General features: G+C 47.5%; 1 protein-coding gene across 3 annotated transcripts in view; it reads left to right on the top strand.

The window, feature by feature from the left end:
• The first annotated feature begins 542 nt into the window (after positions 1-542).
• Positions 543-21,489, top strand: part of CTBP2 (C-terminal binding protein 2) — a 131,218-nt gene continuing 110,271 nt past the window's right edge. Inside the window, exon 1 of one of the 3 annotated variants that reach the window (XM_064431556.1) lies at positions 543-698. The gene's annotated coding sequence lies outside the window, so the exon portion shown is untranslated. Of the gene's footprint in view, positions 699-813; positions 837-19,864; positions 19,982-21,489 lie in introns of those variants that run through there. The other 2 variants (XM_064431559.1, XM_064431558.1) reach the window with 2 other exon arrangements.

Below are 21,489 nucleotides of genomic sequence, written 5' to 3'. Positions count from 1 at the left end.
CTATTTGTAGTGAAGAGTATCTATAGGGGGCGAGGCTGGTCCATGTGGGTTTGTGTCATTGGTTTGCAAGGAGAGACCCCGCCTATTGCCAAAAAAAAAAAAAAAAAAAAAAAAAAAAAAAAAAAAAAAAAGAGAGAGAGAGAGAGAGAGAGAGAGAGAGAGAGAGAAAGAAGGGAGAGGGAAAAAAAAAAAAAAAGGAGGCAGTGAGAGCCTCTACCTCTCCTCGCTCTCCGCTCACCCAGCGTGGCGAGGGGGAGCGGCCGCTCCGCCCAACGCCGCCCGGGCACTTTCTGGCTTAAAGAAAAAACCAAAAAAAAAAAACCAACCCCAAAAAACCCAAACAAAAAAAAAAAAAAAAAAAAAAAGAAAAAATAAAAAGGCAGAAAAAAAAAAGAGGAAGAAGGAAGGGGGGGGGGGAAGAGCGGCCCTCCCCCCCAAGTTGCAATTAGCATCCTCTCCGCTGCTGCTGCTGCGGGGCTCCGGTGCCCCCGTCCGCTCCCGGCGCGGCGGCGGGCGGAGCAGGAGAGCGGGGAAAGGGGGGGTGGGGGGGAAGGATTAAGTTTTTTTTTTTTTTTTTGTGCGGTGTGCGAGCGGGTGGCGTTTTTAAGGTGGATCTCCGGCAGGCAGAGCCCGGCGGTGGATGCGGGAAGGGATGCGGCGGTGAAGAGCGGCGCGGGGCTGGCGGCGGCCGGGAGCAGGTAAGGGAGCGGCGGCGGCTGCGCTTCCCGGCGAGAAGGACAAGGGAAAAGCGAGGACATCTTTGCTTTAGTCAGCCTCACCGGCGAGGGGGGGACGGAGGAGGCAAAAAAAAAAAAAAATAACCCGAGGAGGGGAGGGTAGGTGGAAATGTGATGGTGGTGGGAGGCGGCCGCGCAAGTTGCGCGGGTGGGCGCGGAGCGGCGGGGTGAAGTGGGAAATCTTTTGTTGTGCCGGGCCCCGCATTGTTTACTTAGTGCCGAGAGCCGCCGACAACATCTGCCGGGGGATTAACGGGGCGGCGGCGGCAGGAAAGTTTGGGCAAGGGGGGAACCCCGCGGTGCGGCGCGGCCGATGCTCCGGGGGACGCGGAGCAGCCGCCGCCTTGCGCTGCGCTTATAAATTTTTTTTTTTTTGGTGGGGGGGGATAGTGTATTTAGTTATTGCCTTTTTAAAAAAAATTTAATTTTAGGTGGATTACGGGGGAAAAATTGGTTTAGTGTTTTAATTTTTTTTTAATTTTAATTTTTTTAAAAAATTATTTTATTACTGCTGGATAACCGCGCTGGCCCCTCAGTCACTTAGCAACTCTCCACGCTTCCAGCCCGCGGAGGTGCGCGGTGTCCGCGGGGCCGCGCCTCGCTCCCTCCCTCCCACCTCGCACCCCTCCGCCAGAGCTGAATTTCCCCACTATTTATTTATTTATTACGTATATTTCACCACCTCGATCTGGACATTTTCAACCCTTCCCTGCTATCCCTCGAATGGAACATCAGAGGGGGTGCGTGGATTTAGGCGCTGAGATTGTTCTTTTCACACCCCTCCGCCCCGCGATATAAAAAAATAACATTTTTCGCCCCCCCCCCCCCCCCAAACTTGCAGGACTTGCTGAGGGGGAAAGAATAGCCTTTTGTCCTGCCCGGGGACGTGCCCCCAAGGTAAATCCTGGCTGGAGCTTAGCGCCTGGTACTTCGCCGGGTCCCAGGGCTCCGGCTGTGCTGGGGAGGAGGAAAGTGGGAGATGGAGATCTCAAAGTAGTAGAAGTAATTTCTCCTTTCAGCCGCACTTCTCCGCCGCCTTTGAATTGCCTGCAATGAATGTGCGTAGCTCTAATTGAGGTACTTTAATCATTCACACTTGATTAAGTATACCGTGACCGGAGGAGAGGAATACACACGGCTCCCTAGAACGGGAGGGATGGGATGACATTTTAATCCCGTGTTTTAAAAAACATTAGTGGAGCAGGAGGGAAAAAGCGATCGGCGGTGACGGCTCGGTGTAACGGTCCCTTGTTCCCATACAGATGGTGCCTTTCCTTCGGGATGAAATCCCAGCTACTGCCGATGTTCGGGCAGGGGGGAGGAGGAGAAGGCACGTACTTTTAGGTTTGTTTAAGCGGAGTGAGGGAAATAATGATAGACGAGATGCCTGGTGACAAAATGCTTTTGTTCCTGTTTCCATCAGTGCATAAGGGCGCCGACCTGCTTTAGCATTCTTTAAAGGTCTCTCTTTACCAAGGAAAATTGAAGACGGTCTCATTATAGGAGAGTGTGTTTGGAATACTATGAGCTATTTATGAATTCAGAGGTGATTGTTGGATCTCAGACATTTCAATTACGCATCCTCTAGTAAAAAAAAAAAAAAAAAATTATTTGTAGCGATGTGTTCTGTAATCTGTTACTTCCATAAAGCTGATTTGTGCTGGAGCTCCGGAGCTGGCTGAGGGAATGGGTCTGTCCACGGGGCTCGAATCTTAGACAAGGATTTCTGTTCTTTGCCTCGCAAAACTTTCTGCTGCAGGGGCAGCCCCAGGTTCCCATAAAAGCGATTGTTTGGGAAACGTCAGCTATCGTCAGTATTTTTCTGGAAAATCTGGCGTTGTGAATGCAGGGTGGTATTTTTAGAAGGGAGCTTTTTATTTTTGGAGGCGTTTGTGAAACCCACCTGTTAGCCATTAGGGGGGACAGAGGTTGGCTTTCATCCTTGGCAAAGCCGGGCGCATCTGGGGGCTGAGGGCTGTTCCTCACTTGATCTAAGCTCTCTCCAGTCACGGGCAATCAAAATATCTTTCCTTTTCAAAGTTACAACCAAGTGTTTCTAAAGCTGAACAGAAAATGAGGTAGCTCAGTCAGAGGGGTGGCACTCTCCTGTGTTTAGGAACATGGATTGCAGGAGCATTTGGCTTTTCCTTTCTCTCCTAGAATTTCAGACTGAGATGCTTCCCTGGTCCAGGGTTTTATTGTCAGTTTCACAGTGTACAAATCACACATGATGTTTCCTTGCTGTCAGCTTTCCCTCTTTTTAAGGTGGTTTTCCAGCGCATGTGGATCTGGGGTTTGACTGGCAGGGTGGCTCCAGAGCTCGATGCCCCATGGAGCTGCCACCCCAGAGCCCCCTTTGCTGACAGCTCCCTCTCATCCCCCCATTCCTCCAGGGGCAAAGTTGTGCCCTTTTTCCACTCCTGCTTTTCCTGGATGGAAAACACTCACAGGAATTTCCCCACAGCAAGAACTGTAGCACAAACTGTCATCTTTAGCACTGGCATTTCAGGACACAGATTTGTCACAGGGGTCCGGTGATAATATTCCTTGTATCAGAAAAAAACATCAGCCTCAAAGTATGAGGTCCCAGGCATGAGCTGGAAGTAACATACTGAACCTTTGGCCAGAAAAGTTGATTTATCCATCAGGCTGGCTACAGTTCAAATAGAACTTCTTCAGTTCAGCTGACTCTGGCAAGAATGAAATATACTAACAAAAAAACGCCTGAATCTGGGTTTGCCCAACCATTTGGAAAAGGTAGGTTAATTTTCCCTGGGTGTTTTGGGCTGTTTACTAGGGAATTGAAAGAGACTTCATGTTTAAAGCAGAAGAAATGGAAAAGCTGCTCGGAACACAGCGCTGGCAATTGACAAGTGTTTTGTTAAGATCTGGTGGATGATGCTGTCTCATGAAACCTGATGGGTGTCACATTTACTCCTCACATAGATCTAGTGAGTGTTCCTGTTTTTGTATTTTGGTTGTAGTGAGTTAAAGAAGTAAAGAGTGAAGCTGCTGATGAGCAGCTCTTCAGTTTGGGCTGATGACTTACACCTGCCCTAGAAATTGGGGTTTTTTCAGATCCCTCTGTCCAGCTGTAAGGGTATTTAGACTCTGAAAGGAGAAATGGTCAGGTCTCACAGCTGAATTAAAGACCAGGTGGAGGGGGTGCAAGGTGATTTTTGGGGTCCCCTCTTGCAGGGAGCGTTGCAACTTTGGAGGGGAGATTTTGGCAAGTTACTGCTGGTTTTGCTCTGGTTCCTGGGATAACAGAATTGTTTAAGGCAGGAATTGGTGTTTTCTCCATTGCTGTTTGTGGTGCTGGAAGGTGTAACTTCAAATGCAGTTTGTCACACCCAGTATGAGGATGGAATTCTTGACTGCAGTTTGTCATGGTCACGTATGCCTGGGCCACCTACCATTCCTTATGCCATGTTCCCATGGTTGTTTTTTTTTCCCTCCTTATCTTTTGCTAAAGGAAACAAGATAAGATTTAGGTGAAAGGGATAAAAATTGTCATGACCATCCTCTGCAGCAGCAAGGTCTTGGAAACCAAATCTTCTCATTGTGTCACCCACGTTTTCTCCTTCTGCTCTGCCCCATTGTGGTGAGGAGTCTGGGATTTTGGCATTTTACCAGGGAGTCACCACATAACGTTCTGTGTGAAGTCAGCAGGAGTTTTGGTGACAGAGCACAGAAGAATCAGTGTCACTTGTTTAGTTCTACAATGGTGCTTTATAAGTGTGCTCTCCTCTTTCTTGCACCACGAGCCCCAGAGATTTTTTTAAGAGCCAGCAATAAACATCTGGAGCTTTTTACTTTTTTGTTTCTCCTCTCTGAGGTGATAATGCAGGTGGAACATTGGAGTTTGCTTTTTGTTGGACTGGATCTAGGTGAGGGGGGAGCATAGTGGTGCTGTGGGAAGCCCTGGGGGCCCTCCTCCCAAAGCTTGGGTTTGTTTTTTTTTCCTCTGTAATATTTTCATAGAATCAGAGAATTATTTAAAAGGGACCTTAAAGCTCATGCAGTTCCAACCCCCTGCCATGGACAGAGACACTCTCCATTACACCAGGTAGCTCAAAGCTCCATCCAGCTTTGCCTTAAACTCTTCTTGGGATGAGCTGTGATTTATTAGATCCTGGTTATATGACTTTGAACTTCCATGGGATTACTAGAAGGAACTACAGATGGAATAGTTTGAGGGGAAAACCCTATGATGGAACCAGAGTTTTGCACCTGCATGATCTGAAAGTCAGTGTGGGTGGGATGGAGTTTGCTTTGCCTGGTCTGAGGTCTGTAGTTGTGTCCTGGGTGAGGAGCAAGGGCAGTGTTTTGGGGGAAAACACCAAAGCCATGGTGCTGCAGTCCCTGGAATCCCTTTTGTGGTCCCTGTGCTGCACAGCTGGCAGGAGCTGTGTGTCCATGCATGCCAGGGTTTTATTTTGGATAATTCAGCCTTGTTTTCCTACATACATGGTCTTTCAGGATCAAGGTAGGCATCTTGATAGGCATCCATAAAGTGCCATCTGTTCTGAGACTTTATGTAAGATTCAAATAAAACCTGAGTTATTTGAATGCATCAGTTGTAGATTTTAATTATTAATGATTTGTTCCTCTAGCCTTATCTGGCAGTGATTTCAGGTATCCTTTAAGCCAGTAAAAACCAGTGGCCCTGTAACTGTCCTGCTTCTTCCTGGGCTCTTTTCCATTCCTCCTGATGGAATTGGGTTTTATATAGTTTAAACAAAATTCAACAACCAGGCAGGTTTAGGCTCTGCTTCACCCAGGTCCTCTCCACCAGCAGCTGGAGCAGTGTGGGATTAGAAAGAATGTGACCAAACCAGGGTTTACCAAATTCCACCATTTTTTGGGGCCAGCTGTAGAGTGCAGGGTTCCTTGGCTGGGATATTTTTGAGGTGCTGTAGGACCTGGTGAAGCTGATTTCCACAGGGGTTGTGCTGCAGTTGCTCCTGTGTACATTCACTTGTGCAATGTTGACAGACACTCAGCACTGTTTCTGTGCAACAACACACACCAATTATTACAGAAATAGACCCCTGAAGCAGGCTCAGAGGGAAAACGTGGGGATTACAGACACAATATTTACAAGGAGCCAAGTCTTTAATGAGACCAGGAATAATGCAGATGGATTCTCTGTTGCTAAATATAACAGATATGTAATGGATGCTGTCTATCTTTTTTTTTTTTTTTTTTTTAGTGATCCATTCATGCTGAAAAAAGAGGAGCTTGTGTGCTGAAGAGATTGGCACAAAATTGTGGGATATTCCAAAATTAGCCTGGCTTTTGGTTATTACTGTAATGACTATAAATGCCAACTCTGCAAGGTGTGAGTGACCCTGGCTGGGAGCATGGATGAGCTGATGGCCTTTGGGATAGTAGCAGGTGTACAAGGAGTGCAGGATTGGCCCCAAAAGGAGGCAGAGGGAAGAGATGGACATGTGTAAATCCTGTCGTTTCCAGCACAGTGCTGGAGCTGGTAACGCCATTGTTCGGGTAGAAAATCAGCAAAAGCAGCAATGAGTCCCAAGGCTGGTTCCTGTGCAGGCAGTGGGTGTCTCACCCTGGGCTGTGATGGGCTCTGCAGGGCTGTGGGGAATGTCCTCTGTTGGTGTTAGCTGGACAGAAAACCCTGCAAATAAATTCCCTTTTAAAAAGTGTGATACCAAATATAAGAGATGCTGGTGGTACCTGTAGAGTTGTCACACAGTGTCAAGTGTTTTGTCATTTTTATGTTAAAACCAGATTTTCCGTGAGAGGGGATGTTGGAAGGAACCAGTAAATTAAGCAAAGTAATTAAGCTAAATAGTAGATGTTAGACTTAAAAGTAGAGAGCCTTAAGCTTTGCAGTGATTAGTTGTGGATGAAATTAATTTCAATTCAATATGTGGGAAAACCCCTTTTTCATTAGTTTTCATTTTCTCATGGTTTTTAGAAGTTCTGTGATCCTGCAGCACGAGCTCATGTAGATTTTATATTTGCCACTTGTTTGAGATCTTCCCTTTTTTCATACAAAAAAAATGGTACGGTTCAACATCAAACCTGAAATCGGGGTGTCCCAAAGCTTAAAACTGGAATACCTGTGCTGGCTTTAGCTTCACCCTTTGCTGGGGTGGGATCTCACTCTGGTCTAGCCACAGGCAGTGAGGTTGTGGCCACTGGTTTTTGTTGTGGTTGTTTCTGAGAAAAACTCACTTGAATGATGTGTCAGGAGGGAGAATCTGGTCAGGTGTCCCTGCTTGTCTGTTCCACCTTCACCCATTCCCCTCCAGCTGGGGCTCTGGGTTTTTTAAGGTGCTGGCTGCCTAATTGGGCTGCTCCAGCTCAGACCATGTCTGCACATCCAAGTGCCTGAGAGGGGAACCAGTAGCAAAAAACAGAAATCAGAGCTTGAGGGAAAGGGATGCAGAGAGAAACTGTGGCTGGTAGTGATGAGAACAACAGTTCTGTAAGATATTAGAAATAAAACTGGGTTAGCACATGAGGTTAGTAGAAAAATTATAAATATTACACTTTTTGATGGGGAAAAGTAATGCTGTGTTTAGTGTGAATGTTGTGCTGGAATTGAATGTTGAGCAGTCACTGCTGTGGTCAGACCTTTGTGCTTCAGCCCTGGTGCCTCTCACTGAAGAGGTTTAGAGAGTTAATTCAGCCAGTAATGTGTGTTTTTACTAAGTCTTGAACTACTGAAGAGTTCCTGTGACCTGTGGCAATGCTCACCCTGTGTTACTCTGGAAAAGCAGGAAATGGGCCAGGCTGAGCACCCAGACCTGTCAGCTCCACGTGGGTCCTGGGCAAGCATTCTGAGGATTTATGGAGGCAGGATGGTGATGCACTCAGCTCCCATTGGCATGGGTTTAGGGGCAGCACATCCTTGAGAACCAACTTTTCTTTTCTCAATTAAAGAGCTCCTGAATAGGATTGATAAAAGTAACTGAGGAGGGTTTGTTTCCTTAAAATTCAGCAAGAAATCCAGCTTGGTACAGCAGCACTCTTTGGCCTGGGGATGTGCAGAACAACTGGCTGAGCCCCAGCAGAGTGTCAGCCCTCAAAATCCGGTGGTAAAACCAGGAATAATTTCCAAACAACCCTTTCCAGAAGCCTCCCTGAACACTCATTTTTGTCCTCATGCTGCTTAATGTTTGAGCAAGCTGTGATAAGGCAGAGAGTCACCGCAGCTGGAGCTTGAAATGTCACCAGGACTGGCAGAGTGGTAAATAACAAACAGGAGTGACTGCTGGTGACAGCAATTTGTATTGCTTGGCTACAAGCAGGTAATATTTCTCAGATGGCCAACTGTAAATTCCTCTATCTCAGAGCAAACAAGTCGGGCTGTAGCTCCAGGATGCTGTCTGGAGAAATCACATCTTTATGGGGCAGCGAGGAGGCAGCAGCCAGCACCACTAAGATGATATTGTGGCCAAAGGTCTTGTGTGCTCCTTGTCTGAGCTGGCAGGTGGCTGCCAGGCTGGAGGAGGGAGGTGGCAGCCACCCTGTCCCTGCTGCCTGTCCAGGAGGGGCTGTGGGAATGCCAGAGGAGCCAGGAAGGGATGCAGGGGAAGGGGCCAGGACCTCTGTCTGCCTGACTTATCCAGGAGAATGTTGGAAGGTAAATTAATTAAGGGAATTAGTGTTGTCACAGGGAAAATAAATTGAGTAATAAAGAGTTCTTGGGTCTAGCAGGCAGAGTTTTAACAAGACCTGAAAGCTGGAAGGTGAAGCCAGGAGAATAGAGCTGAGATCTGTGGTTTCAGCACTGATGATGGGGGAAGAGGCTGCTGCAGGTGCTGGTGGTTTCTCCACTTTTGAAAATGCCAAGTTCAGGTGTGTTTGCTCACTGGAGTGAGTGAGGCTCAAGCAGGGATTGATTTAGGTAAGTTGGTGTGCAGCATGTCAGGCTGGAAGATCACAGGGGTCTCTTCTGACCCCAGAATCCATGAAAGCCCATCCTTTAAATGAGAGCATCTGGGGATTTGCAGAACCCAAGCATCAGTGTGACAGATTTTCTTCCAGAGGGTGACTTGCAGAGAGGAGACCTCTGTCTGGAGGGGGAGATTGCAGGGTGGGACCTTGAGCACTCGGGAAGGATGATGGGTTCTTCCTTTCCCACCATTTCCTTAAAGAATGCCCTGTATCTGTCATGGGGATGAGTTACCTCTGGGCAAGCACCAGGTACTTGGCATGGGGTGAGAAGCTCACAGGGACAGCACTGGTCCATTTTGTGGCTAATGCCTGGGTCAGGTGAGAGTTAATTTAGGTGCAGGGTTCCTTTTTCTGATAGTCATTTGCTGTATCTAATTGTGCAGAATTTAGTCAAGCTGCCAGCCAGCTCTTGGTGACCATGGTACATCAGAAATAACTCTGTCCCTGGTGAGAAACCTATGAGCAGAAGAGTGAAAACAGATCAAATTCAGATTGAAGCATTAATTGTACGTTGCTGGGGTAGTGGTAGGTACGAAAGCAATGTGTTTGCATGTTTATTTGTATTTTGAAGTGGGAATATCCAGCTGGATGTTTGCAGGTTTACTCTGCTTTGAGGTGAGTTTGCAGGTGGGTCTGCCCATCCCATCCATCATTTGTGGATGGGGTCTGTGGGGTTGCTGGGCTCTGGTCTGTGTGGTGCTGAGTGTGCAGGATCTGTTATGGCAGGAACATTGTTTAATATCCCTTTAATATGTGTGTGTATCTATATATATCTGTATCCACCTGTGTACCTGTATATCTACCCCTGTATCTAATGCACTGAGGTCTGTCACGTCTATCTCTATTTAAATATATATTTACAGAGGTCTATATCTGCTGGATTTACACTGGGTTTTTAGGTCTAGAAGTCAAATATGTTAAAAAACAGTGGCAAAGAAAACAAGGAGTGGAAAAATGTCAAACTGACAATGTTGATTGGTTTATTTGGCTTCTTGAGGTGTCCCTGTGCTGTCTGATCTCTGGGAGAGGAACTGGAGCAAAGCAGGAATTTGTTGGTGCAGTTAAAAGCAGGACAGTGAGATGGGCTCACATGGTAACACAGCCTGTGAATTAAGGGCATTTAGATGTTTGGCTTTGTATGATTTAGCTCAAACAAACAAACATTAATCTCATTACTCAAGCAAATGGAATAAACCTTTAAGGCACTTAAACCGTGCCGATGGTAGGTGTCTGTCAGAGCAGTGAGACCCATTTCTGCACGGGGCATCTCCTCCTGTGAGTAGCTTACTCCTGGGTGTAAGTGCTCACAGCACGGGCAGCTGCTCTGGGGCTGCTGGAATGGTGCCCCAGCTGCTCCTGAGCTGGTCCCAGTGGGATCATCAGTCCAGCTGCTGGCCCTGCAGACACCCCAACAATGCCACCGTGTCCAAACGCAGCCCTGGGGCTGTGCCCCTTCCCTGGGGAGCACATTCAGTGCCCCACCACCCTCTGGGGGCAGAACCCTCTCCTGATAGCCAACCCAAACCTCTCCCAGCACATCCTCCTGCAGTTTGGGAATGGCTTGGCCTGGCTGGCAGAGCCAGGGGCACAGAAGGTGAGAGGTGTTGCTGCCAGGCACTGCTCCCCGTGCTGCCGTGAGTCAGCCACGTCGTTGTGTTACTCCTTCATCCTTGTATTGTAAAAGATGGGATTGCAAAGGTCCTCGTGGGGAATGTAATAAACCCCCCTGCTGCTGTCACACACAGCCCTGTTTTCCTGTGTGCCACGTCCTTCCATCGCTCTCAGAGTGTAATGGATGTGACAAACCTCAGCCTGGAGACGTTGGGGATTTTCTTTTTAAGTTCCTGTGGACTGCACTTTCTTTAGAGGAGAATGGAAGAATTTTATTAACTTGGACGTGCCAAGCTAGCCCAGGAATTTTCTGTTGTCTTTCAATTGGATTTGTTTGGGCTTTGGTTAGGCAGAAAAATGACTGAACTACATGTCATGTTTATAAGATCAAGAGTACCTTGCTATTTTCACACAGATCTCTTAATAGAGATTAAACACAAAATAAAGCAGAATGCATCAACAGTGTTATTCCCATAAGCAATATTGTAACTTGTATGCAGTGTAATTATATTTTGTACACTTGCCAATTAAGCAGTTACGCTTTAGAGAAAAATTACTTTCAAGAGATGGAAGAAAAGTATTGCAGTAAATCAAATAAAATATACATGTGTTAGAGGGTTTTGTGCATGCAGCTGAAATGTTAAAATTTCCTGCTGTGTTCAGGTTGTGGTGTGCATAATGATGCTCCGTGTCCAGTAGCTTTTTTTAGTACTTGAAAATAGCAGATAGAAGGAAGAAAAAGGCATGAAAAATACATTGATTCCTGGGCTAGGTATATATTAGGTAAAGCTGAGATGTTCAGTGGGTCCTGACCTCCTTCCTCTCTGCTGCTGAGCTCCTGCCAGGCATCCCTGCCCCACAGCAGGGCAAGCACCCCAAGGTCTGGGGCAGCCACCCACAGCTCATGGTCACTGCAGCCACTGCTGCTCCACAGACTCAGGGAATCCCAGAATGGTTTGGGAGGGAAGGGACCTTACAGATTATCCCTGCCATGGCAGGAACACCTTCCCCTGTCCCAGGTGCTCCCAGCCCCAATGTCCAGCCTGGCCTTGGGCACTGCCAGGGGTCCAGGGGCAGCCACAGTTGCTCTGGGCACCCTGTGCCAGGGCCTGCCACCCTGCCAGGGAACAATTCCATCCCAAAATCCCATCTAAATGTCTCATCATCACCCCCATCTCCACCAGTGGTGTGGGGTTACCAGGATGCTCCAGTTTCTGGCCAAAGTCAGAGCTCAGCAGCACCAAAACCTCCCAGAACCTGAAGGCCTTTTGTGTTCTTTATCTCTTCCAAATCCCATCTAACCACTGTGAGTTTCCCTGGTGCACCATATCTTTCCCTGTTGGCTGGTGCAAAAGAAAAGGGCACTTGGAAAATTGATGTTTGGCTGTGACTTCAGTGACCATCCTTTGGAATCTTGGATACCCTCAGCACTTCATATCTGCTCTACGGGGTCGTGCAGGTGTTGGCTTGTGTGAGTGATGCCATGTTCAAGGGCAACAAGCTCAGTGTCAAAACCCTGAAATAACCTCCATGAAAGTGTGGCCAGAAACTCTGGTAATTCCCTGGGAATTACAGGAAACTCTGTAAAGTCATAAGGAAGTTACCAAGGTACTGATACTTGCTGAGCAGGCACAGAATCAGTCCAATAGCTGTTTAATTATTTTTCCTAATGTAAACTTTGTGCAAGGGGAGTGTTAGGGAGTTAAAACTGCTGATAGAAATGATACAAGTTTTTTTTTTATTGCACTTTATTTCAGGGTTTCAGAACATTTTGAAGAGCATGAGGTTAAATGAGCTGGCCAAGACTATGGTCAGCTTGGATGGGGCTTGGAGCAACCTGGTCTAGTGGAAGATGTCCCTGACCCTGGAAGGGGGTTGGAAGATGATCCTTAGCCCCCTCCCAACCCAAACCATTCTGTAATTCTGTGTTGTGTGTCTAAAATGGATGAGAGCCCTGTGGCTCTTGCTCCCCATCAGCTCTGGGAGTCTCTGTTTGTGTAAGATCTCTTGTATTTATTTCCTCTGAATCACTCAATGAACGTTTACATCTGGAAATCGCAGCATTTCTTTAAAAATAACTTTCCATCATACAGAATTAGGAATATATCACTTGAATTGCATCAAACAAATATATCAAAGTAAAAAAACAACCCTCAGAAAACTGAGGTAAGGTCTTCTGGTAGGGAAGTACTGCAGACACTTCTGAGTTGTGGCTGGTGGCCTGGTGACCATCCCTCCCTTGCCAAAAGCCATGGGATGGGTCAGGCTCTGGGATCTGGGATCTTCTCCTGCCTCCCTGCATCAGCACAGGGCTGCAGCCTGGGCTTGGAAGGCTTTCCTCTCGTTGTAAAGTGTGCTGTGCAGGGGAATGAATGTGCAATGTGAAACTTGTCAGCAGTTTAATGGAGGTCCTCCTTGGAGGATACATCAGTGTTTGTAATCCCCTTTTACCTGAAGGGTGTAACCAGCCAGAGCATTGTCTCCTGTGATGTGCATCTTTCCCCAAACTAGCTAATTAAAAAACCACTTTCCAAGTGGCTCTGCTGTCCCTTGCAGAACTCTGTAACGCACAGGCAGTCCTGTAGGTCAGATGAGGGAATCCAGGTGTTTGTTTTTGGGGTGTGGCTGCCTTGGGGAGGCACAGGGCTGGCCAGGCGGTGCTGCTGGAGCTGTGTGAGCAGGGCTCTCTTCAACACCTTGGGCTCCCACACCTGCAGCCTTTGGGATGAGCTGGGTGTCCTCTAGGTGCCCATGTCCTGACTGGGAATGGCTGAGCCTGACTGGCCTGGTTTATGGTTTCTCTGTTTCAAACCTGCACATTTTCAAATGTGCAGGTTTGAAGCAAGAAGGCGTTTACGTGGAAAAATTTGTCATGGGGGTTTTGTTTGAAGATGACAAACTAAAGCAATGAAATAAAAGAAAATGATGTAGAGTAGGGTTACCAGCTGCCCTCCAGCTCTGTTTTCCTGCACCCTGCCTTGAAGCATCACATCCCCATATGGGTTGTGGCAGCTTCTGCCTTCCCCAGCTGCGTTCTGGGGAGGATGAGGATGCTCTTGGGCAGGCTCCACTCACCTGCTGGGATTGCTGTGGGGTTCCGTTCCCCTCCCACTGCATTTCCACTCCCTGCTGGGTCCCTTACCCCCTCCCCTCTGATCCCTTTGCTGTGTTGGATGCACACGGATGCTGTCGGGGCTGGTGTTGCTCCCCTCCAGCCCTGTGCCTCTGCATCCTCAGGAGGCTGGCAGCCAGGGCAAGTTTATTTCTGGGGGTTTATTTTCAGCCTGATGCTGCTGGCCCTGCTGTTGGTGCTGGCCATCACTCCGTGATCTGATGGTGACGCAGTGGGGCCGTGGCTGTGGGTGGGATTGTTCCCCTGGGGCATCATCCCTGACCCCCATCCCAGTGGGAATCACCACCAGGCTCTGTTATTAGCCACAGCAAGCAGGAATGGTGGGGATGTGCTTAGGTTTGGAAATGCTGAGGTTTTGGAAGTGCTGAGGGCTAGTTATGGGACAAACTGCAAATTTCGTGGAAGGTTAAATAAATGTTCACCCCACATTGTCCTGGGTGTTTACATTTTGTGAAGGTTTCTTGCCTCTCTACTGACTTTGTCACAGATTAATTCCTGGATTTATTTGTAGCTACATTGCTTCCAGCAAGTTTAGGGGAATTGTCCTGGTTCTAAAATCATCTATTTTTTATTTTTTTTTTAATATCATGCACTTCATTGCCTTGAAAACTGTACTATGAGTCATACTAATAAAAAGTGAGTCTAAATTGGATTTGGCATGATTTTTTTTACCAACCTAGCACAAAAAGGCCAACCTTCTGCTCAAGATGCAGGACTTTGGTCAAGTTGAAGAGTTTCCTTGTTGTACCTTGGGTTTATCAATGGCTCATAACCTTTCCTCCTCTCTCTCCCCACCATCCCAAGCCTTTCTGATATTTTAATCTGAGAAGAAATAAGCCAAGGTATGCTCTGAGTATAAGGAGATGATTATCATAGCAGAATAATTACGTTTGGGTACTTGATTTGATTTGTTAGCTGGAAGATTAGTCAGAAAGCAGAGAAGAAAATGAATGCATTGTTGACTGCAGGAAGTTATTTATGAGTTTTTACTTATGTTTAAAGGAATTCCCCCTGTGACTTAAGTAGCAGTGCGATTTACGGCCTCTCACATTGGCTAGCTGAATAAATAAATAGAATAAAGACAGGAAGAATAAAATGAAATGGTACCAGGTTTTGTGGGTGTAAAGTTTCTGTTGTGGAATGCAGGAAGCGATGGCTTTCAAAAACCCAACTGGACAAATCAACAAAAATAGTGCCCGTGTTGCACCAAGAGAATGAAATCCTGGCATGTTTTGCATTAATTACAATGCGGCAGGAGAAATGCTTGTGTACTCACACACTCTGTGTGGAGTTTGTGTTATGGTTCTGTAATTTTTTCCATAACTATCTCAAGGTATTGTTCCTTCCATGACCACTTCCCCCATTCCTGCTCCCACAAATCAGCAAACAGCATGATCCAGGAGGGAGGGATGGTGTCTGTGCTGGACACCTGACACTGGGAGCTGCTGGTGCTGTTTGTTGTGGTGGAGAGGGAGGAGGATGGAGGTCTGCTGGCTTAGGAAATGCTCAAGGAGTGAAGGGGCTGTGTGGGAGTGGGAATGGGTTTGGGCAGGACCAACACCTGCAGAGGGGACTTTGCAGTTGTCATTGGAAAGCTCATGCTGGGAATTGACAGAAAGCAGTCTGAGAGGAGCCAGTGTGTCACAGCAGACAGGGGGTTGATCTGGCCCCTCCGTGGGCAACCCGAGACGTGCCCGGGTTGCTCTCATGGCAAAGCAGAGCCTTCCCAAGGAGGCTTTTAGCACCCAGCGTGGTTATCACTTGACTGTTAAATCTTGTCACTCCATACTTGGTGTTTCTAAGTCGTGTCCTGGGTCAGCAGGGTGCAGTAAAGTGGAAATAAAGGCAAACCTCCTGCTCTGGCTCAGAAGGGCGCTGGTGACGAGTGCGCTGATTCTGTCAGAGGGAATCAGGGATGTTCCTGCGCCTCGGAGCGGGGATGGGAGGCCAGGCTCCGCTCTCTGCCACGCTGCCGTGGTGATGCTGATTTACACCAGCTGCTGACATGCTCCAAAACTGTGTTTCAGAGTAACTCAGATGTGGATCAGACTCGCTGTGCTTTTGGGAAGCCCACCAGGCAGATCTCCTGCCTTTCCAGGTGGCATGTCCTGCACTGGCAGAGCTTGGGGAAAAAAAAAAATAAAAATAAAGCCAGACAGAAAGCAGCCTGCTGATACCTCCCAAGGCTGCCATTCATGGGTATTAAACCTTCAGGGAAAGGTGTTCTCCTCAGGAATGGCCTGCCTGCAAATGCTGCATGCACAGTGTTTGGTGGTTGGTTCCTCCACTCATTCCTTGGAAAGAAAGGGAGTCCTGCCTGAATTCCAGACCATTTGTTTTTATTGACAAAACCTGTAGGGAGACTTTATGGAGGTTAGGAAAGTAGTGTGGACTGATTTATGCATTAAGAAAGCTTAATTCTTGTGCTCCCCAGCAATCCAAAGGGATTGGTGGGACTGGACTCCACAAACCAAGGACACAACCAGTGCTGAGCTGGTCCCATTTACGTCTCAGGTGTTTGGTTGCTCTTGTGTCTGTGTGTTACCACGTGTGAAAGCAGCTGGGTATGCTGAGAAGCAGAGACAGAACACAAATTCCTTGCTATGCCTACCCTGCAGATGAGTCTTGGTCAAGGACCACTTGCCGAGTGCAAGGAATGGGAATAACACTGCCTCAGCTAGCCAAAAGATTCCTTGGTGTTTGTGGGAGCAGGGAAAATGGTTTGGATGGCATGGAGAAGGTGCTGTGCTTTCAGGTGCTGAGTGCCCTCACCTGGGAGGATGATGTCATGTCCTTCATGGGGCTCTGTGAAGAAATGAGCTTCCCCGTGTGGTGTGAGTTTATCCAGGTGTGAGGGTGTCAGGCAGGATCTCCTCTGGTGGCCCAGCTCTCCTGGCTTCTGCAGGAGATGTGATTTAGGAGAGGAGCTCTTAGGGGCAGTCTCTCATAGTTGAGAAACCCCTGAAAATGGATGTGCTTTCCTACAGTGTTCAGCTTTCCCTGGCTGTATTTAAAGAACGTTTCTGACACTGATCATCAGTGTAGTGTCAGCAGAAGGTATTGACAGACCCATGAGCCAGAGAGCAGCTGCTCACCGAGGGACTGGGTATTGATATTTATGTCACGAGTTCCAAGCTCATCTTTGGGAATCCCCAGAAATCTTGGTCACCCTTTGCACTGGTGGAAGGGCACTGGTGGAAAATTACTTTGTTCCCCCTCACACACTGAACCCACCAGTGTGGTTTTTTTCCATGGTGGATGGGTAGGTGTTGAAGGATTTTTAAGCACTGGGTATAAGCTTGAAGACAGCCAGATTTGGTGGTGATGGTGATTTATGTCGCAATGGCTGTGCTGTAATTGGCTGTGTTATGCACCAAAAGTTGAGAGAACATTAGAATAAAATCTTTCAATAACATACAACAAATTCTCTTCATTAGGGAGTAACTATTGTGTATGTTGTGTTGAGTAATTATAGTATACAAGGAAGATTTGATACAGGAATTGTAGCTTAATCTCCTGCTCTTCATTATGTTTTTCCTTTGGAGGTAGCAAGAAATGGGAGGTATATTTTATTTTCCAGTTTGAATGTACTTGGTCAGGATGGCCTTGCTTTTAATGTTGCTTCACAGGGGAGAATTTACAATGGGGATTTCCATTAATGCTAATGAGAGTTGTGCCTGTGCACTTCACTGACCTGATGACAGAGGGGAAGAAATAATCATTAAATTCTTTGTCTTTTAAAAAAAATTAAATGACCCTAAAATGTCCAGTATGTCAGCGGGGAGCAGTTGGGAATGGGAGCTGCCATCAGTGCTGCACTTGATCATTCATTGGTAGAAAAGGGAAAGGAAAAACAGTCCAGAAATGCATTCTAAGTGGGGTAAATAGTGAATAATCTAAGGATAGATATTGTGATTATAAAACAAAACATACAGGTTGCTCCTGTAAAGTTGTTGGAAATGAGTTGCAGTGGGTTTTCTTTATGTGTGTGATTAACACACTCTCCCATTTAAAGCCATTAGGGGTAGTGCTGCACTTGATTTAAAGTAAGTGCAGTTAATATTTTCAGTTATAAATTTCAGGCATGCTGGTAAGAAATCATCAAAAAGTACAATTCTTCATGTAGAGGGAGCACAAATCCATCTTATTGCCCCTAGAGAAGAAGAGGTTCTTCTCCTGCAGCTGGATTTTGCTGGTTGGGAAGGGCTGGTTGTGTGCTGGGGAATTGGAGCGAGCACAGAGTTAATGGGAGCTGTTGTGACACATCTTTTGTAGGGGAGTCTATCGAAAGGGAGTGAGGAAAGGGCTATACCTAATCAGTATAAATGTCAGTAGCATATTTTAATAAATTCTTGATTTTGCTTGGACTGTTTGCAATTGCATATTTAAAAGGAATCTGCCATCCCCTTTCGAAGGTATGTGACATTTAAAAGATCTGTAAAGAAGATTGGTTTGACAGCTTCAAATTACATTTGAAAGAGTTTTTTCCTTTCAAAACAGAAAATGAATACTTCCTATTCTAAATGTCACTGCAGAGACATAAACATGTTTAATCAAATTATATATTTAATTTATGTAAAACGTAATTTTTTATTCATGCAAGAGACTCACTTGTTACATTTATACCATCTCCAAAGCTTGGGAAAGTTGGTGAACTGATGAATCTCTTGAATAAATCACCGCTCAGCAGTTTTTCAGATCCTTCCAAAATAGCCTTTGGCTTGTTGTTGGCTCTGCCACATCCAGCTGGGGTTGCCATTCTGCCTTGATTAGCAGAGCTGAGGGGTTGGCTGGGTCTCTCCAGGGTGGAGGGAGCAGCTCCCCCAGAGGAGCTGGTGTGGTTGGAGTGGTGCTGGTGATGGGTTTGTCCTCCTGCACGGTTATTGTGGTGAGCCAAAGTGATGAAGCTGCTGGGCCAAAGCTGTGAAGCTTCTCCCCGGGGAAAGGAGAAGCTGTGGGATGTGGTGCTCTGCACTCCACCTTTCACAGTGTGTCGGGGGCAGGTCTGTGAAGCAGCCCAGCAGGTCTCCAGGAGATGAGGAGCTGTGGCAGGAGCAGGCTGAGGAGCAGGATGCTGCCCATGCTGTGCTGCTGTGCAGGTCTCCAGGAGATTAGGAGCTTTGGACAGGAGCAGGCTACTGCCCATGCTGAGCAGGTCTCCCGGAGATGAGGAGCTCTGGACAGGAGCAGGTTGAGGAGCAGAGTGTTGCCCATGCTGTGCAGGTCTCCAGGAGATGAGGAGCTCTGGACAGGAGCAGGTTGAGGAGCAGGATGCTGTCCATGCTGTTCAGGAGCTCTCTGGAGCTGCTGGCAGGATCAGGATGCTGCCCAGGCTGAGCAGGAGCTCTCTGGAGCTGCTGTCAGGATCAGGATGCTGCCCAGGCTGAGCAGGAGCTCTCTGGAGCTGCTGTCAGGATCAGGATGCTGCCCAGGCTGAGCAGGAGCTCTCTGGAGCTGCTGTCAGGATCAGGATGCTGCCCAGGCTGAGCAGGAGCTCTCTGGAGCTGCTGTCAGGATCAGGATGCTGCCCAGGCTGAGCAGGAGCTCTCTGGAGCTGCTGTCAGGATCAGGATGCTGCCCAGGCTGAGCAGGAGCTCTCTGGAGCTGCTGGCAGGATCAGGATGCTGCCCAGGCTGAGCAGGAGCTCTCTGGAGCTGCTGGCAGGAGCAGGATGCTGCCCAGGCTGAGCAGGAGCTCTCTGGAGCTGCTGGCAGGATCAAGGTGCTGCCCATGCTGGGCAGGAGCTCTCTGGAGCTGCTGGCAGGATCAAGGTGCTGCCCAGGCTGTGCAGGAGCACTCTGGAGCTGCCCCCTGCCCATCTCTGCCCCTGCCAGCAGAGCCTCTCCCAGGCTGGGGCTGGCAGTGCATCCTGGTGCTTCCAGGGCAGGCTGCTTCTCAAGGAAGGACCTTGAGCAGCAATCCTGGGCAAAAACAAAACAAAGGGGACTGCTGTCCCAGCCTCCTGTCACCAGCTGTGTGTCATCAGCTGGGGTCACCCAGCTCAAGATGGATGGGCATCCAGTGGCCATCCTTGGGCTCTCCTGCTGAGAGAGGAAGCAGTTGAACAGGAATCAGTGTCAACAAAGAAAACCAGGGAATCCAGCGATTTTGCTTTGTTCCTATTTTCATGTCTGGAAGCTGCATGGGTTTGCTGGGCAAGTACAGCTGCTGAACTCATGCCTGGCCCAGAAAAGGTTGGGACTGTGAGGTTGTTCCTGCCCTGGTGTGAGTAGAGCAGGCCTTGGCAAACCTTTGAGGCTGCCCTGTTGTGTTGCTGCTGTGTCTCTGGGGGATCAGGCAGCCCGTGGGTGAGCTGGAGGCTGCTGTGCAGGTTCTAAAAGCCAAGAGGAGCTCAGAGTGTAGTCGTGTTTCTGGAAACCTCCTCTGAAGGGGGTCAGAGCAGGTCCTGCAGCTCCCGTGCCGCGTCCTGGCCTGACAGTGGAGCAGTTTGCTGGGACATTGGCCTTGGTTTATACTTGGTTTATACAAGACCACTGTCTTGGTTTATACAGCTCCAGTGGTGCCATCCTTTCCCATTTCTTGACCTCATCAAGAGCTGCAGGTAGTAATTCTGGTTTAACTGTTCACTGATCAGGGAAAAGCCACAGTTAATTGCAGCTCTCCGGCTGTGCTCCACTGCCAGGCACGTCTGCTGGAGGGCAGGCCTAGACTAACACAAAAGCTTGGGGTACATCAGAGTCTGATGGTTTATTTGGTAGATTCCTGTGTACTCTGGAAGGTGCCTCTGTGCACAAGCACACTCAGCATGGATGCTGGAGGAGAAAGTTCAGAAGCCTGAGAGTCCTCAGGTAAATCCATCTTCCAGCAGAAAAACTTGCCAGGCATCTTTCATCTAAGATACCTCATGTTCTCAACATCTAAAACTTCTCTGTCCTCCTCCAGGTGGAGGTGTATTTGTATGTGATTATTCATGTAGGACGTGGCCAAGCCAGGGGACCTTAAAAGAGAGTCTTAAATGAGTCCTGCTCCATGTAGATGTTGTGGCTGTCTCAGCTCTGTGCCCATCAGGCCTCCCTTGAAAAAGGACATTTTTCTTGGGTAAACACAAATATGTGAAAGAGTTTGGATCTTTCAGCTCTCTTTTTTTTTTTCTTTCTTTTTTTTTTTTTTTAAATAGCAAGAGGGGTTGAGCGCATGAAGTGATATTGACAAAGCTATAATTTCACTAATTAGCCAGCTGTCATCTGTATGGAAAATGACAGGGAATATTTCTTTCCTGGTGTGTAGTTTACTTAGAAGGGAAAATGTCTCTCTCTGAAGGTACACGGGAACTTTCAGTTTGCTAAAAGCACTGAACGTGCCAGGCAGGGGGAGGCATTTGACACCTCATCCCTCCAAGTGTCCAAGGCCAGGGTGGATGGGGCAGGGAGCAGCTTGCTCTGGGTGGAGATGTCCCTGCTCACTGCAGGATGGGGTGCACTAAACAGCATTTAAAGATCCCTTCCAACCCAGACTCTTCTATTATTCTGTGTGCATTTTTTGGGATTCCAGAAGGAGCTCCTGAGTACACCCCCAGCATTGGCCTGATACCAGAATGGTGCAGGAGATAAGAGAGGGGTTTTGCTTTGCACCTGCTGGTGTAAAATTTCCTGATTTTCTCCTTCTCTGGGGTCCTGAAAGCATCTTACTCCAGGATGAGGGACACCAGGCTGCCAAGTGGTGGGTTCAAAGTGTGGTCTGAAGGGTTTGTCCTCTGTCTCTATCCTTGCATCAGTCTGGAACTGAAACTGAGGCTGGCCAGATGGATCCAGAGTGTATTTTGTATTTATATTTTGTTTCATTAAAAAAAAAAAAAAAGCCTTGAAAATAGCAATATTTATAGTTCAGACACAGTAGATTGGTGTGGAGATTTTGGACAACAAAGAGTAGCAAACAGTAGAGATTTTCAGTGTTCCTCCTTTATGTTGTAGGGGAAGTGCACAGTCTATAGTTTTTTTATTACCCATTTCACCATGAAATATGTTGCAACATTAAGTTGTATATTTCCATTGAAATATATGGCAGGAATAAAATTCCAGATAAAAGGTAACTATTTGACATTCTGTATAG

Source organism: Passer domesticus, chromosome 8, assembly GCF_036417665.1.
Source record: "Passer domesticus isolate bPasDom1 chromosome 8, bPasDom1.hap1, whole genome shotgun sequence".
Taxonomy (NCBI): domain Eukaryota; kingdom Metazoa; phylum Chordata; class Aves; order Passeriformes; family Passeridae; genus Passer; species Passer domesticus.
Note: the sequence above shows the minus strand (reverse complement) of the source record. Positions and strands in the feature narration are given on the sequence as shown.